The following is a 27,570-nucleotide window of genomic DNA, read 5'->3' as shown; positions in this document are numbered from 1 at the left end:
TCTCAGGGCTCCAATGGACCAGCCAATGTGCTGTGTCTGTGCACATGGCAGCCTGCAACACCTTTTCCTGCTCAGTATGAAACACACACGCACACAACCCAGAAGCCTGGGGCTGTGCTCAGGGAGGCAGGGGAGCAGGCTGAACACAGAGCCTTAAGAAGCACAAACCCCAGGCCTGACTTGGTCTGGGTTTCCATTTCCGCCAGCTCAGTTTCCAAGGCAGGGTTCGCACGCTGCTTTGAAGCTGCACTTTTACAGCTGCTGCCTTTAAAGTTGTGAACATTCTGAGCAGGACGCCCTCTGACACTGCCCCTAGCAGGGCACTTCATTTTCATTTTTCTCTTACCTTAGGCAGCTCCCACTTGTTTCTGTGAATCATCTGATGGCAGGCATGGGTTATTTTTCATTTGCACCAACGTCAGATGCTAATACGTAAGGAGGGATCGCCAAGCAGATTTAGTGTGTTGAGAACGTGTGTCTCACCTTCCATGATTTTCATTTTTTTTAACCGCCTTATTGAGATAGGCATGCTGCAATCTTAAAGACTTTTTTTTTTCATGTGAGACATGCATAATACAGCACAAAGAAAACCATCACTTCCAAGAAAACTATTTCCTCCAATTCTGTCTTGCATCTATAGTCATGGAAGCTTTAAGAGTTTTTTTTTTTTAAAGCTCCAAGCTCATCTATTGCTTAAGATTTTGAGATTCTCCACTGCTCCGAGAGGCTGCTATTCTGTATGCATAGCACAGATCCCTGCCAAGCCTATTACAGTGAATAAACAATGTCTTCTCTGTCAGGACAGGGAGTGAATAGTATCACAAAATTCTCCTCTAATGTACAGCCTCCATCTCCCCGACCCAACCCCTTCAGAAGAGAACAGGCAGAAGGGGGACTGGTGAGGGAAACATTATTCTCTCCCTGCCAATCTGGAACTGCTTTCTAGCAAGCTAAGCCCTGAGGGATGTCGACTCTCCATCAACTGCTAAACGGAGAAAGTTGACAAGTTTATTTTCTTTTAAATTGGATAGTATATTTGTGCATTTCTGTGTGTGCGTGCACACGAATCGCTTTGTCAGGAAGGGAGGAGGCAGTTCATCAGATATAATTTCAGGGCTTAGCCAGAAAACAGCTTGTAACTGCAGACTGAGCAGCAACAGGGGAACTTCAGAGAAATGACACAGCAATTTGTGTTAAAATATTGGCAGCTAATTCATGAATGCTGGAACTGACTGGGGATTCAGCTGCTTCTGTTAAGTCTTTATTCCTGCTAAGCTCATGATTCATAAAGAAAATGCCCAGAGTTACCTCTCTGAAAGATACAGTAGGATGCTGGCAGACTTCTTGGGTGTCTCTGTGTCTCATATTCATTAACTCTGTCTCTCTCTCTCACACACACACACTCCTTCCTCTCCCCCTAAAAGAGACATCAAGCATATAATCTTCCAAAAAAGAACATTCGTTCATGAAGCATTTGTCACCAACCCACGGAAGATTCACTCAGTAGGTATTTTCATAAAAGAAGAACATGGATTTCTTTTAAACCTTCCACATTTGGTGTGGGAAGGGATAAATTGGGAGTTCGAGATTTGCAGATACTAACTACTATATATAAATTAGATAAACAAGAAGGCCCTACTGTACAGCACAGGGAACTATATTCAGTATCTTGTAGTGACCTATAATGAAGAAGAATATGAAAAGGAATATATGTATGTTCATGTATGACGAAACTATTATGCTGTACACCAGACATTGACACAATATTGTAAACTGACTACACTTCAATAAAAAATAAATAACTCTGAAAAAAACTTTGATATTTTAAGTCTTAGTTGGTGTAAAATACCATGATTCAGGTTCTCTTCCTCCCTTGTGATGTGATTACAGCACATACTTATTTTGACCCCTAAAGGAATTACTCAGCTCTTCCTCACACAGGAAGCAATGCTCTTTTAAGCATCAAGCCATGCTGCCCGTTATTTTCACAAATATCTGCGAGACACTGACATGAAGGAAAAAAAAAATACAGCGTCCCTTTTCTCCCCTTTTTCCCACACGTTTTGAGCCCAGCTCAATGGGCTCCCGGATTCTGGCGGCATTCTCCTGGTAACACATTTAGAAGGGACTGCAGGGTATCCCAGCGGCTCTGCTTTGCTGCCTGTGTCCCCCTCGCTTTCTCTCTCCCATGCCACTCTAGGTTTGTCCTCAACAATTAAGCCTTTGTGCCGTCCCACTGCAACGTGCACGTTCTGATTGCGCCCTCTTCTTGGTACAACGGTAATATTTACCTTGGAGAGAAGCTTGTCCAAATAAGGATTCAAAATGCTGGCAACGTGCTCCCTTTGAAGTGTAGTTGTGGGGAACGTCTCTCTTCCTTCTTGGCCTACAACCAAAGAGAAAAAAAGTTAGGGAACAACAACAAAAAAAGACAGATCAATAGAGACCATGAAAGATATCTGTCCAGTTCACTGTAAAAATGCTAGCAAATTTATGGCAAGTATAAGCTTTATATTCCTTCCTGAACAAAACAAACTACGAAGTCGAGGGAAAACTACTAATAGTCGCGGATAAGTAAAACAATGTGTCTAAAATCACAGTCGATACACATACACATTAAATACACATCAATTGACTTGCTCTTTCCATAGTTTTCCTAGTTTTATGACAAATAAGTCTATGTTCCTGTACTAATGTTAAAATTCAAATAACTGTTGTCTGAATTTGAGATAAAACAAGGGATTTATTTGAAGAGGCCACTTGTGCTTTGAGGGAAGGTAAGCTGTGATTCAGTTGTGGAAAATGTCTTATCAAAAGCAGAATCTTTGGTGCAGCATGAACAGTGTGGCCCAAGTGACACACAGACCTCATCCCGAGTCGTCCCTGCATCCCGCCCACTGTGGAAATGGGGAAGATGCAGGAATGGAGGGGACTACAGGGATGTCTTCCTTTGATTGCCCATCTGTGGCTCTGCTCTACTTCTGGTACCCAGCCCTTCCTCCATCCCCCTTTCCTCTCCAGATCACTTTACACACTATAACAAACATCTCCTGTATTGAACCTCTATTTTACATAAGACACCGTGACAAGTGCAGTGTGAGAGGCAGGAGGGGAGAAGGATGAAATGCATGAATGAGTGAGTCTCCAAGGAGAATACTCCAGCTGTTGCCTAAGATTCAGAACCACTCAGTTATTTAACAGACTGAGCCATGATCCTTGATTTGCAAAATCAAAAACTGAGTAGAACTCAAGGCTTCTATATTTGCATCTAGTGATGTTCTTTGGTCGGGGTCCACATGTGATCTCTTAGACTGAGTGTTGCCTTCTTCTACAGCAGAATCAGCAGATTATTTATATTATCTTAGGTACATCTATCGTTTCCCTGACAGCTACCAAATGAAAAATGGCTGCCTTTTGTTTGCTGCTGCGTTCAGCTACATTATTCTTTTCTTTCTCTTAATAAGTCTAAAAAGATTAGAACAAGACACACAATCATGGGCTGCCTTCCTCCAGCCTGACTCCAGGTCTTTCCACTGTCAATCATGCAAACTAAGAGGGCAGGGCTTCACTGGGTGAAGGGCTTGACACACAAGAGCCTTTCCCCAGCCATCTTTCAATCTTTCATTAGATTTCAGATCAATCCTCCTGCTGAACTTCTGCCATCCAGCTCTATTTAGACGTGGATTCCAACTGCAAATCTCTCCACTTCCCCATGTTGTTACAGTCAATCCCAGAGAACGCTCTTGAATTCATTAGAAACCTGAGCAAGATTTATTATCTAAATCAAACTGCTACAGGAAAAAAAAAACCAAAATGAAAAGAACAAACAGTTTTCTTAAAATGCCAAATCTTATTAATATGTATTAGAAATCACACGTTTGCGTATGCTTTCTCTATTACCAGGCATGAATAAAGAGTCTGATTTAAAAACTGAACACGTGATTTGATAGCTAATTTCATAATATAAAAGTGGTACATAATTTTGCATTTTCAGAACATGCATTTCACAAGTTAAAAACATTCCAAAGAAACAAGGTAATCAAGACAGTGTGGTCCTGGCATAGGACAGACATAGAGATCAAGGGAACAGAATTCAGCATCCAGAAATAAACCCATATATCTAGGGCCAACTGATTTCTGATAAAGGTGCCAAGACTGTTCAATGGGGAAAGAATAGATTTTTTTTCAACAAAGGCAACTAGACAGTTAGATGCCAAAGAATGAAGTTGGATCTTCAACCCAGACCATATAGAAAGTCAACTCAAAATGGATCAAATATGTAAATACCTTAAGAGGTAAAATTACAAAACTCTTAGAAGAAGACATAAGGGTAAATCTTCCTGAGGTCAGATTTGGCACCGGAGTATACCAAAGCACAGTACCAAAGCACAAGCAACAAAAGAAAAAATAGATAAGTTAAACCTCATCAAAACTAAAGACATTTCAATGCTCTAAAAGATACTATCAAGAAAGTGAAAAGAGTGAAAAAATGTATGTGCAAATCATATCCGATAAAGGATTTTTATCTAGCATGTATAAAGAAACCTCACAACTCGATGATAAAAAGACAAATAACCCAACCAAAAACAGGCAAAGGGTCTAAATAGACACTTCTCCAAATAAATATGCAAGGGCCAATAAGCACATGAAAAATGCCTCATATCATTAGTCACCAAGGAAACACAAATCAAAACCACGAGATACCACTTCATTCCCACTAGGATGGCTATTATCAAAAAGTCTAAGACAGTAACAAGTGTTGACAAGGATGTGGAGAAATCAGAACCCTCGCACCTGGCTGACAGAAATGTAAAATGGTACAGCCACTTTGAAGACAGCCTGGTTGTTTCTCAAAAAGTGAACAATAGTTATCACTTGACCTAGTAATTCAACACCTAGGTAGATATCAAGAAAAATGAAAGCGTACGTCCACGCAAAATCCTGTACAGGGATGTTTACAGCAGCATTTATTCACAACAGCTCCAGAGTGGAAAGAATACAATGTCCATGAAATGAAAGGAAGCACTGGTACAACTTACAACATGGACGAACCCTGAAAACATGCTAAGTGGAAGAAGCCAGTGACAAAAACTCCCACATACTATCTTATCGCATTTAAATGAAATATCCAAAATGGGCACATAGACAGGTTGCCTAGGGCTGGGGAATAATCACCCTGGGTATGCTATCTGAGAGTTCTGTGGTTCCTTTTTGAGGTCATGACAATATTCTAAAATTGATTGTGGTGACAGCTGCACAATTCTGTGAATCTACCAAAAACTATTAAATTGTACACTTTAAATGGGTGAACTGCATGGCATGCGAATTACATGTCAACAAAGGTGTTACCAAAACAACATTCCAAGGAATGTGGACATTATAATGTTGGTGATTATCCAGATCAATCTGAAAGAAATATGGCGCCGCGAACCCAAGCGTGATTTTAGCTGGGATCGCTGGAGTTGTTGCCCTGAAGCAGGATCGCCTGGCTCCACTGCAAACCATCTGAGCCCGACTGAGACAATGAGGGTATAATTCTGCACGGACCAAATGATCCTTCAGGTCCTCACGATTATCTCCAGTGTGGACAGCAGTTAATTACTGCAAATGATTACTGTCCAATCAAATGGAAATTCTATGGTGTCAATGTTGATTTTCTTTTCCACTGAATGGAATTTCAGGACTTCGGGAAGCCAGGTGTCTACTTCAAAATGACTGCCCCCACTGCATACACTAAGTCAGTGGAATGCCAGGCTCAGAACTGCTTCTTCTAAGCGTATTTCATTGACAGACAGTTCTCAGGAGGATTGATACCAGGTTCTAAACATGGATGATGTCATTCCTGAGAAGCTCCAACAAGTGAACTCTGGTCATTCATGATGCATTCTGCCAACTATCCTGAAGGCTTGTTCTGGCTAGAGCATGTCAGAGGAGCTGAAATAGGGATGGGATGTGCACCTGACAGATGGCCTGGTCCAAGCCCCAGCTGTCACTGCTACGGGGAAGTCTAAGGAGAGGAATATTTCTTCAAAATTATGCCCTTACAGGGCGGGGAGGGAAAAATGAGGGGTTGGGGATTAACAGACACACATTACTATATATGAAATAGATAAACAGCAAGGACCTACTGTATAGTACAGGGAACTCTATTCAATTACTTGTAATAACATGTAATGGAAAAGAATCTGAAAAGCAAAAATATATATATCCATGTGTATATATAATTGAATCACTTTGATGTACACCAGAAACTAACATTGTAAATCAACTACACTTCAATAAAAAGTTTTTTTTTTTTTAAAAAAAACTACACCCTTATAGTCCCTTCTGGGGAAGTAGTGATGATGTCAACAGCAAACCTCCCTGTATCTGGGTGGATAAATACAAGGATCTGGTAACACAGACCTGAGCGACTTTACCCCAAACCCATGTTTGAGAGGCAAGACATCTACTCAGTGTGAGACTAGAATCGTGACGCTCAATGAACAATTCTCAGATTTGTTTCTACTGTACAGCACAGGGAGCTATATTCAACACCTTATAGCAACCTATAATAAAGAAGAATATGAAAAGGAATATATGTATGTATATGTATGACTGAAAGATTATGCTGTACCCCAGAAACTGACACAACAATGCAAATGGACTACAATTCAATAAAAAAGTCCTAAAGGAAAATAAAAGAAAAATTAAAAGTGAGGTATAAAGCAACCTCCCTTGATACCTGACCCCTTCCTACAATGCCCGTAACACTCAGTTTCTAAGTGCAATGTCAAAAGAACTCAGGGAACCACAGCAGTAAAAAGCACTGTGCACAGAATCACAGTGCCTAGGATACAAGAATCACTCAATGTTTATTCATGGATCGAGTGAATTAATTTTAAAAACCCAGAGCAGACTTGAGGATGTTGCTGTCACACAGCTGCTCTCACTTGCAGTCCCTGAAGGCAGAGAAAGGCGCAGGCTTGCAGGTTGCTCACAATCGGTGTGCCATCACGGCGATACATCACAAGTGCAATGCCATCCTTCATCCACGCTGCGATGGAAATAAACCAGCAAACAAAGCTTAGACCTGCTAATCCAGTCTATGCTGGACTTTCTTCCATAAAATGAAAGGCTTCCAGAAGGAATCCCTTTTTATCTCTGGGAACATTGTTAGGTTTGAGCTAAGGGTAAGGAAGGTTTAGTGCCTGCAACCTAGTTTGAGTCCTGGTTCTAATGCAGAGTAAGTCCAATACTTTCCCTAGATGGGAACCTTTCAAATACTCGGAGACGCATATTTAAAGAGGTTGCAGGGAGAGGGTATAGCTCAGTGGCAGAGTACCGTTTGGCATGCCTGAGATCCTGGGTTCAATCCCCAGTACCTCCATTAAAAAAATAAGTAAATAAACCTAATTACTCCCTACCGCCAACCCAACAAAACCAACAAAAAACAAACAAACAAAAACAAAGCAGCCCCTCTTCCTGTGCCCGGCTGCACCCTCTTCTCCATTTCAAAGAGGACAGCTTTGAGTACCACCTACCATAACTGAAAAGAAGATAACAGGTGGAAGGAGAAAGGAGCTGGGTCCTGGCCAGGCCTGCTCACAAGAGCAGAGCAGGCTGACAGCCCCATCCAGCCTCAAAGCCCAACCTAGGAACCAAACACAACAACCAACGGACAAGGTAACCTCAATCCGATTTAGGGAACAGCCCTTATCTGGGTTTTGGTGATGGTGGTGGTAGGGAGATTCTCAGGGCCCAGCTGTCACAGGAAGGGCACACCTATCAGCAGGGCGCAGACAAGCTGGTGAAGCCAGGACGGCGGTCTGCCACCATCCTGGAGGTCCAGTCACAGCTGCAGAATCCAGCCACGGGGCAGCGAGTCCAGGTAAGAGCCGCAATTGTTGAGAGGACCAAGACAGACCATGGTTCCCAAAGTAGACACTGAACTGTGGACACTTGGATACACAGGGGAGAAAGAGCTGAAATTTGCAAGGTCAAGGAAACTGGCAGTCATTCCTGGGACACCAGCGTACCTGGATGGCAAGAAAGGCCACCTGCAAGGCAGAAGTGGCCGTCCCTGTGGTCAGCACTGAGATAATGCCATCATCAGCACGGCAGATCAAAATTCAACAAACAAGTTCAGCCAGCTTTGAGCAAGACTACTGGGGGCGAGGCACAGAGGGAACATGATTAGTGGTTCCACTGCCCCGTGGGTAGGTTTAAACATCTTAAGTATTAAGACTTGCTTTAGTGAGAACAGATTCTGATTTGGGGATGGCAGAGGGTGCACACAAGAGGGGCGAGTGGGGAGGAAACAGGGAAGGCAGGAGGGGACAGGCTGGGGGCTGACACTGTCATTTGCTGGTGTTTGCTTCTAAATGGGTAAGCTCGAAGACAGTTCTCCAGATGAAGCAACACTTCCTCAGTGAAGAGGAGCACAGGGCTCTTCTTTGTGTTAGTCCAGATGCTGTACTTATATTTAGAAAGCCCTAAGATCACGGAAGCTTTTTCCACTGGCTACACTGTACTCTTGGCACATATGAATCCTATACTTGACTAACACAAAATCTAAGTTTCTTTCATATATGCTGCTGCTAAGCCACATCTCTATTGCCTTTCTGCAATTTAATTGGCAGCGGCGGTGGTGGCAGTGGTGGTGGTGAGGTCCCCGTCATCCCTGTGCCATTTCTGCCTCTTAGATTCGGGTCTTTGCATTAAATGTCAAGACGTTTTTGAATTTCGTTTCTCTCATTTGTTATTACACGAGCCATCTCTCCCAGCTTTGGGCCATGCATTTATAGTGTTTTACCCAAGCGAGTCCTCTTGTTGACCAGAATGGAATTAGGTTCAAATACCAGAAAACTTTTTTCCAGGAAGAGAGCAATTTATTAATCAGTTTCCTCTGAATATACTTACCAAACCAGCTATTAATCAAGTTCATTATACACATCCCCTATTTGTCCAAATGTTAAATGTTAGCAATTTGATACCCTTTTGGTTAAGAAAAAATCAAATACATCTCAAAACAAGTGTATGCTATTTGTTATTAATCCTTCTGAATCCTATAATGGGTTTAATAAATTGTCCGTAGGACAGAGGTCAATCTCAGAGCAAAGACATATCCTTCAATTAAAATTTCAATATTCAGCCCTTACCAGTCATCATTCAAGAAAGCGATACTCCATATGCTCAAGTACAGCAGGTAAAGGAGTAGCTAAGGACAGTATACGTGGCCTATGATACATGGCACAATATTGGAAAAACATAACTTATGAGGCCTCCCCCTCCCACGTTATTTCCCTCGTGCTGCGCTTCTCCCCTGGCTAAGCTCCCTCGTGTTTTCTGGCCACTTTTTCTTGCTGGCTCTCCCAGCTGTGCCTCTCATCTCTTCCCCCTCCCAGCTGCGTCAGCTCACACGTTCAGCCTTCCTGGTATTTACTGTGTTAACAGTTCTAGTTGTCATGCCATCTGATGTCTCCTGCTTCATTTTTCACACAGTCTAACAGCTGAAGTCCCTGATGTATGCACAATAAGAAGAGTCCATTAAGAAAAGAGTGTTTTTCTGGGTTTTTTTTTTCCTTACTGACAACAGAAAAATGGAAGAGGCAAGAAAGATTAGTTCATAGAGGTGCCAAGGAGAGGCCAGTAAGATGAAGGCAAAAAAAAAAAAATCAAGATTTTTTAAGCATGAAAAAAGATTATGATGCTGGGAAAATAATTCCTTCGGAAAATCCCCTTCAATGATGTGGTTTAATGAAAATAATCCCCTTTCTAAGAAGCACATATTTTTCTTAAATTCTAGGGATGATAAAAATCCTCAAACACATCCTTATGCTATCTGTAATATACAGAACTCAGGTAAATGCAGATACAGTTATAACACATATGCTGAGTTATTAACAAATGACATCTTATTAGCAAAGCCTTCTTTCTGTTGATGTGTTACCTGGAAAGAGGCTTAAAATGACACCATTTACTATAAGCCTTATCTGTAAGCCTGTATTCCAGGCGAGCAAGTCTTTGACGTGAATTCCTTGCAGTTTCAATATTAACAGAGAAAAAAATCAAAATGATCAGTGTTCAACAGGAAAAAAAAAATCCTTTCCTGTTGGCAAAAAACCCCTGAATAGTTTACAGTATGCAAATTTAACGTACTTAAGGAAAATTGCATGCTTTTCAGATACCCGAACAAAAAGCAAGGAAGCATAAACACTGACAAAAAGATTAGTTTGGGAACTTAAATGCTGCTTCAGTGAACAGATAATAAACTGACCCCTCTAATTCCTCGTTGATGAATCGGAAGTCAGAGAAATATTTAAAAACACCCTTCTTTGGACAATGTAAATAAACGGAATAACACCCAGGGCAAGCAAAGACATCACTCATTTATTCATCTCCTTATTCACCTTTTAATGTTATTGCCTTGCTAACAAAACAAAACAAAAGTAACTATTACGCCGTTCCCTTCCACTCTGCATATCTGGGAGGCTGTCTACTGAACTGGAATTTAGCTGCCATCTTTTGAGCCTATAGCTTTGGCTTGGCTTTGCCTAACGATGGTTACTTAACTAGGAAGTCACTTGGCCCATTGCCTTGCCTATCACTGAACCTCTTATCAGCCTTCAGACATTTCCTGATGAGGAATAACTGCTGCTTTATCCAGTCGTGGGACCACCCAAAGGGTGGTGGAGCTGGAGGGTTGCTGGTGACCGAGCTTTTCCAGGAAAAGCTGTGCACGTGGGTGTGGATGTGTGTGGCGGTGGATGGGAGAGTTGCGGGTTGAGGGGCGGGAGGCAAGGCGGACGTCCCCATGCACAGGAAGCTAAAGAAGGAAACTTGAAGTTTGCTCACAGATACTTCTGAGATCCAAACTTCCATAGAAATCTACTTACCGTTGGGAATCCCAGCCACAGAGTAATTCAGGACAGAAACGGCCCTTCCCTCCCCTCTATGCTTAAGGTTCTGAAGAACCGGCTGTGTTGACCTGAGGCAATGGCTCTGCTGGTGGGGACGCATGTCAGCTCTGGATGGCTTTCCACATTACTATGCTGCTGTCCATAAAGTCTCTGAGCTTCAGAGGGGTGTGTAGGGGTGTGGTGGGCAGGCTGGCATTTACAGATGGACCCTTATAGGACAAAGTAACCTTATAGAGGCCCCTTCTCTCCATATATGTGTATGTACAGGTTATCTATCTATATCCACCTCTCTCTCTCCATATATATGTATATATATAGAGACTGTATATTTATATGTATGTAGTGAAAGACACACACACACACACACACACACGAAACACACACACACAGGCATCTGACCACTTTGATCTTAGACTCTCACCACCACCGCAGATGTCACTCCAGAATCGTGCCATGAATGTAGTACCTAGGTGGCCATTCTCTTATAACCTGAGGCTACTTTCAGGAGATGCTATCATATGTATGGCAGTTCCACCATCTCTTTGATGAGAAAAAAAACTACTGGATGACCTAAGATGAACTCTGGAAGAATCCTGAGGCACTCGGTGAGATGTAATGCTCAGTTTCCCAGAGCAAGTCAAGAAGATTCATCTGAATGGGGACAAAGCAGGAACTAGCGCAGGCTTAAACATGGGAGCAGGAACCTTGCAATCGTCAATGCTCAGTAAATGTCGGCTCTGTCACGATCTGTAAGGCATGGTGTGTCCAGCAGAACTGAAGGTGCCACGATAGACTCCAGGCTACTGAGCTGCATCTCTGCAGGGAGGCTACACTTAGGATACGATACTCTTGGTGGGGGGTGTACACTTGTCTGTGTGTGACCCTTCTGAGCCCGTCATAGGTTGAACTGTGTCCTACCCAAACTCATATGTTGAAATCCGAATCCCCAGTACCCCAGAATGTGACCTTATTAGGAAATGGGGCCATCACAGATACAATTAATTGAGATGAAGTCCTACTAGAGTCGGGTGCGCCCCTGACATAATGTGATGGGGTCCTTATAAAAAGGGGAAATTTGGGAGACGCACACAGGAACAATACCCTGGGAAGACCGGAGTTATGCTGCCAGAAGCCAAGGATGTCCCAGCAGCTAGAAGAGAAGCCTGCAAAAGGTCTTGTCCTTGCAGAAGGAGAATGGCCCTGTGACATCTTGATCTTGGACTTCCAGCCTGTGAGACAAGACATTTCCGATGTTTCAGCTGTGGTCCTTTGTTACGGCAATCCTGGGAAACTAACACAGAGCCAATACATGGGAAAACGGTCAAGTTTCCTAAGATGGGAGTCCTGACTTGAACAGAGAAGAGTCGATGACTTTACATACCTCGTATCAAGAAGGTGTACACATCAACCAGCTGCTAGACTGGAGTTATTTCTTAATTACATACATTTAGTGAACAGTGGAATCACAAGCAGGCTCACCTAATTCATGACACAACTTCAAAGAAAGAATTTGCATTTTTAAACACTATTGTTGGTAATAAACTGAGGGACAAATTACCAAGACATTATGAAGCAGAATTAAAGAGAAAGCATTCAGTAGTGAGGAAAGTTTTGAGAGGATTCCATCAGAATTTAACTGATCAAAATTCCAAGGGATTATTTTTTTTGCTTTATTGGGACATATACTTAGACTGATGTCATAGCTCACTTAATTTATTTTCTTTGACTCCTCCTCTTGGTTAATTGATGCTTTTCCTTGTCTTTGAAAAGTCACTCAAAGTACATGCTTAAAAGTTTGTCCCACTCAAAGATATAAAACAAACTTACAGATACCAGGGGTAAAGGGGGTGGGAAGGGATAAATTGGGAGTTTGAAATTTGCAGACACACACTACTATATTAAAATAGATAAACAACAAGGAGCTACTGTACAGCACAGGGAACTATATTCAATATCTTGTAGTAATTTATAATGAAAAAGAATATGAGAACAAATATATGTATGCATATGTACTATACTATACACCAGAAATTGACACACTGTAAACTGACCATACTTCAATTAAAAAAAAAAGTCTGCCCTATTTTATTGTTTGGCACTTGTGCATATTTCAGAGTTGGGTTAATGTAATTTTAGAGTTCAAAGCAAACTCCACAATATTGCAGTTCAATGAATTTTAGCAATAAGGAAGCCGAGGCCCAGCTGTGATCACAGCTCTTTAGGGCAGAGGCTGGGATGTAACCCAGGCCGCTTCTCATTAACCCCTGCTTTGTGGCGCTGGCTTTGCCATGTTTCACGTATGCCACCTACGTGTGTGTCCCTCATTAGATCATGCCTTCAGGGTGGGTGTCTTTTACTTTTTAAAAAAATCTTATCCAAAGATTCTCCTGTAGGGCCATATCCAGAGCAAGCATACCAAAATGGCTATTTAATTATGGATTCTTTAAGATATGGCTGAGGTTCTGTGAGAAGATACTAGCAACTGATCACATGTGACTGCTTTCCAGCACACTGTTTTTTTTTTTCTTAAGCCTCTTCAATTTATTTAATATCTGGAATATGCTTCCTTTAACCTGACAGTAGAACTAACTGGCATTATACATTACCCAGGTTTCATTTTCTTAGTTTTGATTTCCAGGCTAATGGCATTCTACGTGAGACATGAGATCTAGGCTCTACTCCTGCGGCTCTTTTCAAAGAAGCCCATCTAAGTGGTCGAATAAGGTGGGAAGGGGACAGAAAGGAAGGAAATAAGAGAAAAGGAGAAAGGAAAACCAGGCTTTAAAGATTTTGAACGCCTTTGGACAAAGACACCATTTCTATTACCGTTGGTAAACACCACCACACAACCAATGCTCCAGGAGGTAACCTGGCTGCATCTTCACATACAAAACAGGAAACCGCTAAAAGCGGTTTCCATCTCAATCTGCCCAAATGGAGGGATCTCGTGTCACCCACAAGCCAAGAAAGAAGAAACAAAAATATCCCCCGAATCTAATGGTGAGAGAGAAATGAGAAATACAGTAGCTGCCTCCTCACTGCAGAATTACGTTTTTTTGTGTGTCTGCCATCAACAGGTGTTGCCATGGTAACTGTCCTGTAGTTAAGAAGTAGTAGAGGAAAGAAAATCTCTACAAGACCAGCATAATGGGAAAAATAAGAAAGGTGTGCTGCAGTGAAACTAACCTCAGACCTCACTGAAGGAGCAGCCAGAGCCTTGCTCTCCCACCCCACCTGCTCATCGCCAGCCCGATGCTGCTGGAAAGGGCTGATGCGGGGGGACAGGGACTCAGTCCAGGAACATGGTCCCTGGGGAAGCCGGGGAACTCTCAGTGTGGAGCTGCTCAAGTCCTCAATTTATCTTAGGTGCTAATTTACATCCCCAATCCCATGGGCACATTTTAGCTTTCTGATGGCTCTGGGAGGGGGGACGGTTTCAGCTTTGTAATGTTGTGTCTGGGAACTTCTAGAAAGGAAACATACATCAGTGAATGGCTTCCTTGTTCTGCCACTTCTCACAGGTAGCGTATTTAGTGACACTTTCTTTGCTTTCTTCCTTCAGATGGAGAAGCTAGGGTTTGCATGTGATGAATTAGTGAAATACTTAATAGCTATTTCTTCCTGTGAACAACTATAGCCAATATTTGCAGCCCTGGCCCCAGGAAACACCTCAGAGCCTGGCCAGGGTTAGAATCCCATTTCTATGGTTCTTCCTCCATCACAGTCACTGACAGTCTCCCATATACTTAACATCCTAATAATACATTAGCATCACAAATGATGAAATTGTAATTATTTCTGAAATTAAATTCTGCACTTTGATTGTGTAAGCTATTGTGGGTAAGCACCACCCCCTTCAAAGAACACAGTCTCTCCCCTTACCAAGCCTTTTGTTGTTGTTCAATGACCACTGCATTTTATAAATAAATAACATGGATAAATACAGTTTACTAACTTCTTTGACTCTTTAAAGGCTAATGTCTGAAAGGTTTAGCCTGAGACACAAATCAGTGTGGTACCAAAGCAACTCTACCAAGGCCAAGGATGCACTAGAGTGTATAGAAAATAAGAAAGCTGAGTTGTCAGCAGGGGTGGCTCTGGGGCCTGACTCTACCTCCCTTGTCCATCTCTGGGACTCAGTGCCCTGTTCCCTAAAGAGACAGAAGCTCCACATCCTTCATGGGGTTGAAATGAGGCTCAAATGAAATAATGATTTGTTCATACACAGTCAAACACCAGGCAAATGAAAGCTGATGTTGGAAACAACATTATCATTTGTTTTTCAAGCTCTCTCTGATGTCAGTATTACCTAATTCACAATTTTGATGACAAGCAGGCCACGGAATTTTCACATGACTTTTCTGGTAGAAAAACCTCTTCCCTCATTATCAGTTGAAGGCGCTTATCTGATCTGGAGTCACTGTCTTCTCTTAGTTCTTGTTCTTTAAACTTTTAGTTCTCAGGCTGGCAGATGTGTATCACAGGGTGCATGTGTGCATGTGTATATATAAAAGAGGAAGGGGGTAAGGGAGGGGAGGGGGAAAGGAAGAGAAACTGAGAGGACTAACGAGTTAACTAAGGGGGAAGAGCTTTCCTTTGGTTGCACAGATACGAAACCATCCCTCGTAGTGTTGGCTGTTTTATTTGCAATCTGTAGATCACTATGGACAAGTTCTTGGTGGCCTTACACACTCTTCAGCAGAAGCAATTCTGGGGATGACATTAATTTCTGCCACTGACTCCCTGTCATGGTGCACTGCCTCTCCATTCTCAGGCAAAGGGCTTTGCCAATGGTCGTTAAAGATGCATTCTCAAACTAGAATCCCTGGATCTCTTTCACAGTAAGATACATACCTTTCGTCTTTTTTTCGTGTGCTTGTTTTATCAAAAACAGCTCCCTCTTTAAAAATGCTGCTCTTTTACGTCTGAGTGTTTTGAATGCACAGCCCCCATTTCACCCCTCCCATTCTGTCTCCCGCTTTCCCCTTTCCTTGCTGTTCCTCACATTCAGCTGTTGGCCAAGTCCCATGGATTCCACCTCCTTACATTTTCGTTGTAGTAAGTTTCCAGTTTATTACAATACATGCTTATTGAAAAGGCTCACGGAATAAAGAAAGATACATTATAAAATGAAAGTTCCTTTTCACCTTACTGTCCCAATGCCATTTCCTCCCGTATAGATTAGCACTGTTAGAGTTCAGTTCAAATGCTTAAAAAAGGTCTGGAGAGGTATTTTTTTCTTGTTTTTGTTACACACATGGTACTCTACACAGGGCACTGTTCCACTGTTTTCCTTGTGTTCGTTAGAGAACTTTCCATGTTAGTAAATATCAAGTTATCTCATTCCTTTTAATTACAGAGCATTCAGTGGTACAGAAATATACTGTATTCAGACATTTCTACGCCAATGGGTACTTAGGTTGTTTTTGGCTTTCCTCAATTAGGAACACTGTTACCAAGATTACTCTTGCATATTTATCTCAGCACATGAATGAGCATATTGATGGGACAGATTCCCAGACATGGAATTGATGGGTCACAGAGCATGTGCATGATTCATTTCATTTCCCTGCTTCTTATTGACTTAAAACCAAAGGTGTATTAACATACAGTCCACGTAACTATAAAAAAGAGGATACTTCTCAATTCTGTTGGGTTTCACCACTGATCAGATTCATTTCTCGTAATACCTTTTGGGATTCTTGGATATCCTTGTCTGCTGATGGTATTTCTTTCTGGCTTCTCAGTGCTGCTGTGGATTTGTGAATTTCCTCATTTCATTCTTTTTTTAAAATTTCAGTAGCTTTCTAAAATGCAAAAATAATCACTTGACTCCCCTACTTAAACGCTTTCAATAATACCCTGATGCTTGGTGGGAGTTAAGGGTTGGGTTTTGTCTCCTAAAATATATGTTGTATGATATGAGAATTATAACTCAAAACGGCTGTTTTTTTTTAAAAAAAGGCATGATTCATTTAATGCATTCAAGTCCATAAGCATCACTGCTAAAACCAGTCAACTCTTTAGTAGCCAAATGTCCACACAGATGAACAAAATAAACCTTCTGTTCTAATAAAATAGAGAACAAACACAAAGCCACAGCCTGAAATGTTTCCAGCATCCTACAGAAAATGTGACAGACAACAGGGCATTTCACATCAGGCCATCCACTCGGACCGTCCCAAAGCCTAGCTGTGGTGGCCTCAGCAGGTCTCAGAACTTCCCTCGTGCCATAAAGAATCCAATTCTCTCTTTGTTTTATGTCACTAGAGATACACTTAGTTCAATAAACATGAGAGCTAAGAGAGAAGAAAGTAAAAATGTTAAATTGATAGCCAAAAAATGAACTCTTGAAATCTATCGAGTTTTAGTAGTGGAGGGAAGAGCAGATGATGGTGAACCAGCCACCTCTGTGCTCAGTCAAGGCAGTAGCATTTGCCAGGGTTTCAGGCAAAGGAACATGACTTCTTCAACACCTGCCAAGCTGTTCCGTAAGTCTTCTGAATAAACGAGGCCAAGGAATGACTGCAAGTAGACATTTTGGTGCTTATTTATACACTGTTTTGTATTTATCAGCTATCATACGAACGCCTGTCACTTCTCCCAAAGGAAACCACAATTCCCTCGAATACAGGGAAGGCGGCTAACGGGTTTTCTCCTCCCACCACTCCATTCTCAAAGCATTCAGCAAAGAGTTTAAACTGCTTTCTGCAGTACAGGATACACCCATCTTAGAGTCTCACAGCACTAAATAGATTTTTTTTTCCTTTATAGAAACATTGTTTTGGCGCAAACATGACATAATGCATGGAAAAACAAAATCTACGTAATAAAGCATTTCATAATTAATTGTTTTCCGTTCTTTGAAGCCCCATTTCCAAGGACTTTATTTTGGAGAAACGTATACTATAATCATGGAAACAATAGAAAAAGCCTGCAAAATCAGTGAGCTGCTGGCTCCTGAATGTATCAGAGCCTGGCTCCGCGAACAGGGTTCCACTGGGACCCAGACTGACACATACTATGAACTTCAGCTTTGAAAACTGTCTCAGAATAAAATCTTTTTTAAAGGTAACCTTTTAATGGAACCACAGATGAGAAAGGGGGGGATCACTTCTCTCTGCAATATGTCCTTACGTAGGTCACACACTCCAAAAAAAGTGACAGACTCTTTGTTATTGAAATCTGATAAGTCACCTAGTTCAATATAGACTTAAAAGCCTGTAGTTAAATGTAATTAGCCAAGATAAATTATACAGAAACCACACAAATATATGAAAACATTCTCAGAGTTCAATGTGCTAGGATGCAATAAACAACAACAAAAAAACCCCACCTCTCTTACACATTCAGAAAGAAATACTCAAGTGTCCCACTTCTGAAAGCTCCTTAGGTAAGGAGGGAGCTCCCCAGTTCCCGGGGTGGGAACTTCCCGGACCCCTGCACCCTGACCGCCAGCCTCCCCTCTTTCCGACACAAACTCACCTTCCCTGGTCTTCGCTGGCACTACTCCTGCTGGAATGTTCCACCCTCCCTCGTCTCCCCTTATCTCTAAGTCCTGATCATCTTTCTTAGTCAGGCTTGCTCTTTCCTTCTGACCTTACTTTTTGCCCAGTTCATGTGACATCGAATATTACCTCACCTGTCCTGTAAAGGGGGTGTGTGTAGCAAATCCTTTCTCCCCCCTGGATCAAGCAGTTCACGTAGTCCACTGACCGCTTCTGGCTCTCACCACCTCCTCATTCACTCCACTGACGGCGAGGGAGGTGGAGTGACTCATCTAATGGGTGATTCCTGAAGCATAAACTAGGTACCCTGGGCAGAGCCCCTCCCTTCTTCCTTTGTGGATGGAGCTGCCCTCTGGGAATTTTCCTCTGACTCTCCAGGCTGTAATTTGAGTTGATCCTTTTGGCCCACAGGCCTGACCCAGCCGCTCTGGGGTTGCGCATCAGTACAGTCAATAAACCCTGCCCTCCAACCTGGCCTTTACCAGTAATAATGATGATATTTGAATCTTATCAGCCAATTATTTTATCCTCCCTCTTAATTTTTTTCAGCACTTGGAAGGGTCTCGGGACTGTGGTTTTCATCAAAGACTCCCACATCGTTCATATATGTAAGTATTCATACATTGATTAGATGACTTTCAAAACTGATGTGAGATTGTGTCCCACCTCCCTGCCCAGATATAACTGTGGCTTTTGTTTCATAGATCTTTGCTACCCAGGGCTGCACCATAACGCCCAATGTACAGTAAGAATAAACTCAGAGAGGCTTAATCATGAATACATCATTTAATTCAAGATATATATAGAGAGAAGATTAAAAACAAAACTTAGGACCACGACACCTGTCATTCCAGCTAATGGTTATGACTTTATTAATGCATTTTTGGTATCACTTATCAGTAGTGTTAGCATAAAGTTAATATAGGCAGGGTGAGCATAAAATTAATATATGCTACACACTGTGATCCTGCAGTCAATTTAATTGCACATTGAGCGGCAAGAAGAGAGAATAAAAGATAAAGCATATACTGATTGATTTTCTTCATCAAAAGCCACAAGATCCCATTTCAACAAAACCCGTCATTAAATTTCCAGCATATCTGAGAGTGAGTTTTCTGTGATATATATCTGAATCTAATTTCCAATGCAATGACGGCAATCTATCATAAGCCAAGTTCTCATTTACCCACATCTTAAACTTTCATATTATAGGTTCCATTTTCCTTTGCTCACTCTTACATAAAAAAGCTTCGCATGTATTTAAAAAGCTATTAATGTGCAATGAGGCTGAGAAACAATGATTTAGTTGTCTAAGTATATGTTTTTGAGTGTCCTCCCACCCATGAAACAACAAAAGTAGATTAAATACATAAAGGATTTATAATTACATCAAAACAAATGCAGTGTTTTAAAAAACCTTAGCGGTCAATACGATAAAACACTCATTTCTCTTCCATTTTGGTTTCAGCACATTTTTTTTGAGTTTCCAAGCCTTTTTATTTTTTTATTTTTAAAATTTTGGGGGGGGAGGAGTAATTAGGTTTTATTTATTTTTTTAGTGGAGGTGCTTGGGACTGAACCCAGGACCTTGTGCATGTTAGGCATCACTCTACCACTAGGCTATACCCTCCCCTAATTCCAAGTCTTTTTACCTATTAATTTATTTTTAATTGAACTATAGTCAACTGGCAATATTATATTAGTTTCAGGTGTACAACATTGATTTGATATTTTTTATAGATTGTATTCTGTATAAAGTTATTTTAAAATATTGGCTATATTCACTCTGCTCTACCTTATATCCTTGTATCTTATTTACTTTATACCTAGTAGTTTAAACATGATCTTTTTTTAACTTAAATATTCATTTATTGAATGCTGACTGGACGCCAGTACTATCTAGTATATGGTACCTATAAGCAGTACATAGCAACACGATAATAATTCTAGAAATGATTGCTTGTATAAGCCCTTTCCAGTTTTCAAAGATGTCACCCATTTTTCCTTTGACTCTCACAGTCTCCTATTAAACCAACAGAGCAAATATTGTCATGCTCACTTTACAAATGGGGAAACTGAGGCTCAGAGAGGCCTTGTGAACTGGAAGGGCTGGTACTACATCCAGACTGCTGACTCCAAGGAGTTAATCAGTCATTTGGAGATTCAATAAACAGTTATTTAGCACCTACTATGCAGCAAACCCTGTGCTGCAGCTTGGGATAGAGATGGTCCCTGCCCTCCTGGTCTCTCCCAGGTCATCCTATTTGACATAGGACCAGTCATCAATATGCACATGGTATGTGCAATATATTATTTTTATTTTACTTGTGGATAAAAACCAAGATAAATTTGCCAATATTTGTCCTGTAAAAACAAACTATGGAAGACTTCCTTAAAATTAGTACAGCTTAATCATTTACTCTAGAAATGAAGAACATGTTTGGTAGTTACTGCTCAATGCTCCAATTAGAATGACAGTGTTTCAATTAAAATTGAGACTCCAAATTAAAAATACCCTTTGGCATTTTTCAATGAAACATTTAATCTTCTATCAAATGAATGAGAATTTAATCATATAAATTAGCCTACCTCATTCATGTACCAAAATGTCAGAATTTATCTCATGAGACAAACCTAGGCATAAATATTCACAGGAACAGTGAGGAGAATATTGCTGGAGAAGACCCTTTATGAAATTCAGTTTTGAGTTTCTCTGCAGCTCTCAAGCCATGAATTTTTTTAATTGTTCTTTTTTATTGAAGGGTAGTTGATTTATAATGTTAATTTCATCTGTACAGCAAAGCGATTCAGTTATACATATACATACATATTTTTTTCAGATTTTTTCCTATTACAGCTCACTACAAGAAATTGAATATAGTTCCCTGTGCTATACAGTAGACCCTTGTTGTTTATCTATTTTATATATAGTAATGTGTATCTGTTAATCCCAAACTCCCAATCTATCCCTCCCTCCCTTTCTCCCCTGGCAACTAGTTTGTTTCCTACGTCCATGAGTCTATTTCTGGTTTGTACATAAAATTTGTATTCTTTTTTTAGATTTCACATATAAGTGACATTATATGGTATTTGTCTTTCTCTCTCTGACTTATTTCACTTAATATGATCACCTCTCATACGAGGTTGCTCCTTTGTAAGTGCAGTTGTCATAAAATGCCATAAAACATGAGAGGGAAGATCCACATTTAGTCCTGAAATGAAAAGGCATGAAACCCACGTCACTTTTTATCCATCTTTACCCATAAGTTAACCAGTAGTAAAGACATTTACATGTAAGACAGATTTCCTTCCAGGTAGGAAAACAGACAGACAGACAAGCAAATGTGATGTGGAGGACGCCAGCAAACAGGATGTAGAGAAACCCAGTGAGGCAACAAAAGAAGAGTAGGCGCTGAAGTCAATCAGCCAGTGAGCTGATTCCACCATAACCTCATAACCTCAGTCTCTCTGACAGGCAGGAGGAACATGGCAGAACATATGCTCATTACAAATGAAATACAAACCCACCACTTCACGCCCCCAAGAGTTATGCATCTTCTGGAATTAAATAAGGAGAGTGTCACAGCACATCTTAGTTCTCCATCTTCTTCCTCCACTCCTCCTTTCTCTTAAGGACTGGAACTTGATATTTGTCTCACAATGAGATAAAGTGTATATATATATATATATATATATATATATATATATATATATACATATATATATATATATTTTTTAAAAATCTCTTAATCAATGCAGCTTTATTTCTCATGTAGTGTATATCTCTGTGTCAATCTGTCATCTGTCTCTGGGTAAATAACTGTGATGCCAGCTCTATCACGTGCCCAAGTTCAGTGTTATCCACGGCACCTGAAGGCACTGCCTTATTAGAGTCCTGTTAGATTCGATAAAAGGAAATAGAAAAATGAGGGCACAGAGAAGCCCGAATTTATATAAATCACTGTCAGGTGCCCTTTAAAAATGACAAGCTTTTGTAAACCATCAGGTCCCTAATTGCCACATAAATTACTATAGAATGATACATCGACTTATGCTTTTTTTCATTTGTGTGGGATTAATTAAAAATCTAAATCTTCTGTTCAAACTTCCTACCTTTTCTGGCTTACCATACACACACAAGAGTTTGGACACCCAGGAAGAAAAAAAGAAAAACAGTTGAAGAGGCCTGAATTACAAACAAATTCTATGCCAAAAATTCATCTTCAAGTCTGTTATTAGGAACACTGAATCTTTAGAATGAGTAAATAAAGGTTATTACATTTGAAGACAAATAGGCTGCAATAATTTTTATAAAGTTAACTTTGGGGAAAGTGAAGAAACCGATGAACTGATGAACATTAAAAACCAGAAATGGACCCAACATTGTAAATTGACTGTACTTTAATAAAAATACATTTAAAAAAGCACCAATTTATTGTATTCTGGTCTCCTTGAGCTTTAATTTTATAGAATCATTAACCAAGTTGCCATCAGTGAAGAAATACTGTTCTGTATCACTTTCTATTACTCTCTCAAATATGCATTTCCATGCTCCCAAACAGCCTGCATATGTCATTTAAAAAGACAGAAACTATTATATACTTTTATATCCTTAGTCACTTCCTCATTTTTAAGGCAAGTGGTTTCCATATGTTCATTTTTTTTTAAAAGTGCCATTATGAATGGGTGCACAGTGACTTTCACACATTTTTCTCCATGATACGAAGTCATGATCTCACATGACAGAAATACAGCATCGGAGAAGAGCCATTTATTTATCAAGATTGAGATGAAACTTCCTTCAGTCAGTTAAGGAGTGCGAGTGAGTGACAAGGACGACATCAGAAAACTGAACGGAGATGCTGAACAATTAACGGGCACAAAAGCCACAAACGCAGTGCTGATTATTATTATTACAACATCCACCGCCACCGCAGTGCCCTGAGCATGGACCACCTGCCAGGTGCTCTGCAAACATCATTCCTATCCTTTACAACTTTTACAAAGCAGAGATCATTATTCCCAGTTTAAATCTGAAGAGGGGTTACGGGACTCATCTCAGGCTACACAATCTCCACTAGAGCCGCACTCCGAAACATCTCCATCTCTCTGTTCTGCCCCCAGCTGCCTAGTTCTTAGAAAAAGATCACTGGGTGGGGCGATCAGCCTGCTACAACCTATTCACTGAAGACTTGAAGTGATTTTTATGGGAGACTTTGTAGCGAGACTTTCCGTGCCATCCTCCAGCTTAGGTGGGAGTCTGCTGTAGGGGGGACCCTGACTTCAGCAGATGGACCAGTGACACAGTGAAGCCGCCACAGTAGCATCTCTGCTGCAAGACGTTACATGACCAACAGGGCACGGGACAACCTTTTAGCTTAACGTCCTTAACCACGTGCTCTTTTTCTCTAAATATTTCAGCTATTTTGAAGTCTGATGGTTGATGACATTTTTCTCCGAATCAGAGAGTAAAATCATCCTTAATTTGACAGTAATTGAGCTACACCCTTTCTTCACATGTCTGATCAAAATATAGCTTAGACAGTCTACAGACAATGAGAAATTTAGGAAGTATTTAGAGAAGCTTATTAATGTATTACATAATCATTAACCAAAGGAAAAAAGATTCATCTTTAATATCACGGTTGAGCACGGGGAACTATTACTCTTGGAATTATTTTGTGTAAACAAGCCCAAATCCTTGTTACACAAAGGCTAATGTCTTTGCTCAGAGGATTAGAATTAATTTACGACCCCTGCTTGTGACTTAAAAGCTGTAAACATCTCTGTTGTTCTTGGAAACAAAGGCTGCTCCTGCATAATTTTTCAAACAGAGAAACTGAAATGAAAGTACTATGAAAATAATTACTGGCTCAAACAAACGCCGCCGAGATCAAAAGTGCTACGATCCTGAGTGGGTATTTATCATCCCCACTAATCCTTTTGTATTTCAAAGTTTATTTATTTTTACTATGCTCTTCACCAGTTATTGCAGCATTCATTTTAAATTCATAAAAGATAACACAGAGTTCATAACATCATAAGCTTTAAAATAATATTCAAGTAATACTGAAGAGGATGGAAATTCACTTGTTAACTGAATACGTTCCTTGGATGAGCCAGAAAAAAATAATCTAATGTTTGGAGTTCTAATTCCTCACACCCTGGCCAACGAGGCCCTGCATGCCAAACAGAGGTTTAAATTTAAAACATTCATGATAAGTAGTTTTAAAGTGGCAACTCAATAAATCAAACAATAATGCTCTCTTCAGTGTATTGTGTATTTTACTAATAAAAGTACACATTTTACAATATTCCGACCTCCTAGCATTCCTAAATGCTCACTTCGGAGGCAGTGTCTGAAGCTGAGACCTGGCCTGTGTCTCCCTGGCTTACTTGATGAAGATGTACCACTAGTTATTTCTCATGGAATACATTTTACAGCAACTTCTAAAGGACTTTAAAAGGAATTTCTGATTTCTAACTGCGGTTGGGGCCTGAGACTACAAGAATGATAAAGCATTGGTTACTTAAAAGTCTAGAATACTGTCTTCAAGGCACTCATGTATTTGGATGGTCAATGGACAATGGACAGGCCTTGGTGACAGATCAGGCACGAGAAATATGAAGGACAGAAGCACCTCGGGCAGATGGTGGTGCCATGAACTAGGATAGGCAATCTGCAGGAACTGAGGAGGGCGGGAAATACAGCACTCACTTCTGCCCCTGCAGCAGAAAAGCAGCCCAAAGCAACCGCTAAAGAATGAGGGTGCCTATGTTCCAATCCAACTTTATTTACCAAAACAGAGGCCAGAATGCATTTGGACTGCAGGTCACAGTGGACCAAGCCCCAAGTTCAATGACAAATGAAGTCCTGGGAATGGATGAGGCCATTAGCAGGACATGAAATTTGAAAACATGTAACTCTGAATTTCTGAAATTTTTCATGAAAAAATGCTTACGGTTGCGTAAGGATATATACTATGTACAAGGCTTGTGGCCAGCTAGATGGGTCCAAACCCTGGCTCTGGTTCACGCTGTGTGTGAAACTGGGCAAGTTATTTAACCTTTGAAAGCCTTAGTTCCCTTGACTGCAAAATGAGGATAATGATTAAAAACCGCAAATACTAGGCATGGAGCTAAAGAATATAGTAATATTTGTAAATAATCCTCAGAATCAAGTACTATTCTCTTCCCCTTTTATAAGGGTACTTAGCACAGAGGGGCTAAAAAACACTCCTAAGGGACTCAGCTGGTAAGTGGGGATAGAGGTCGGACTCCAGCCCAGGCAGCTGACTCCCGCTCTTAATCTTACACACACCACAAAAGGGCACGACGAGGATTAGAGGAGAGAAAGTGAAGCCCTTTATCACTGTGCTTGGTGTGCACAAAGAACCTTGTGAGTGGCGGTCATTTTTATTACTACAATCCTGAGTGAGGTTAACAAACTAAGGACACAAAGATGACTTAGATAAAGTCAGTCTTGTCCAAGTCACTTACCATCACTAAATTTCTTCTACCAACTTTGTCAAGGCCCCCAGATCAACTCCATTGTTAATTTTCAGGTTGCCTTTCCCTTGAGGACGGGGTGCTGGGAAAGGAACTAGTTACCAGCTTTCACTACCCCTTGCCAGACATTTCTGCTGTTTGTTTTTACCAAGCATTCCTGGTCAAGTCTGGATTATTCTTCTTAGTGTATATACATAGAAACTTCCAGAAGGATGGTTTCTTTTCCTTGTGTTCCAACCTGCTGCAAGGATCTACAGGTCCCTATTTGGGGTCCATGGTAGATCATGTTTTAACAAACATTTAACCTTGGTGGAAACTAGGATGGGTTAGGATTCAGAAAAAAAGGAGCTTTCATAAAGACACCTTTGACCAGCCAACTCCTACTTATACACTGAAGCCCAGCTCAAATCCTCCCTCCTCTGCAGGATTCCCTGACTCCTTCTGCTCCATTTCTCTCAGAAGTTTCTGATATCTCTCTTAGGGTAATAACCACTGTCAACAGTTTATTTTGTAACTTCTGCTGGATAAGGAATTCCTTCCCGGATGAGACTAGAGTTATTTCTATTTCTTTTCTTGATATGTGGAACGATGCCTAGCATAGAGATTTACATATATGAAAGGACAAGAGTACAATAAAAGACATTTACCCCAAAAGAAAAAAGAATTTAAGTATAAGTAAAAATAATGAACTTTCAATATTCTATTTCACCAGTGATACTATTTTTCCAAACATTTTTGAAAATGGTTACCAAAGGGGAAAGAGGTGGGAGGAAAGGATAAAGTAGGAGTTTACAATTAACAGTTTGCACACTACAATATATACAACAGATAAGCAACAAGGACCGACTGTATAGCACAGGGACCTATATTCAGTATCTTGTAATAACCTATAATGGAAAAGAATCTGAAAAAGAAGATATAAATATATATACATACACATATATACATATGTGTAAATTTATAACCAAATCACTTTCCTGTACATATGAAACTAACAAAACATTGTAAATCAACTACACTTCAATTAGAAAAAGTTTAACCAAACAGACGACTGGATGAAGAAGATGTGGTGTACATATACAACAGAATATTACTCAGCCATAAAAAAGAATGAAATAATGCTATTTGCAGCAGCATGAATGGATCTGGAGATGATGATACTAAGTGAAGTAAGTCAGACAGAGAAAGACAAATATCATGTGATATCACTTATATGTGGAATCTAAAAAAAAATGATACAAATTCATTTATAAACCAAAAACAGACTCATGGACATAGGAAATAAACTATGGTTACTAAAGGGGAAAGGGCAGGAAGGGATAAATTCAGGGTTGGGGATTAACAGACACACGCTACTGTATATAAAATATGTAAACAAGGATCTACTGTATAGCACAGAGAACTATATTCAATTTCGTATAACAACATATAATGGAAAAGTATCTGAAAAGAAAATACACACAATAAATACCCCAATATCTGAGCATTGCTGAAATACTTGAGTATTAGTTGTTATTTTTAAATTAATCTGTAGAGTTAACTCTGTAATAGGTCAAAGGACACAGCAATACCAGAATGTTTTTTTTACAGGTTGATTTTTATTTTTAGGTAAATCATAGCAAGTTTATGGCAAAATTAAAAAAACAACTGAG

At 40.4% G+C, this 27,570-nt stretch overlaps 1 protein-coding gene across 1 annotated transcript in view; it reads right to left on the bottom strand.

Annotated features, from left to right (window-relative positions):
* Positions 1-27,570, bottom strand: part of PAG1 (phosphoprotein membrane anchor with glycosphingolipid microdomains 1) — a 132,854-nt gene that overhangs the window by 55,574 nt on the left and 49,710 nt on the right. Inside the window, exon 3 of the mRNA XM_072951777.1 lies at positions 2,291-2,386. The gene's annotated coding sequence lies outside the window, so the exon portion shown is untranslated. The remainder of the gene's footprint in view (positions 1-2,290; positions 2,387-27,570) is intronic.

The sequence above is a fragment of the Vicugna pacos genome, chromosome 29 (assembly GCF_048564905.1).
Source record: "Vicugna pacos chromosome 29, VicPac4, whole genome shotgun sequence".
NCBI classification, from domain to species: Eukaryota; Metazoa; Chordata; class Mammalia; order Artiodactyla; family Camelidae; genus Vicugna; species Vicugna pacos.
This window is presented reverse-complemented; position numbering and strand designations above follow the sequence as displayed.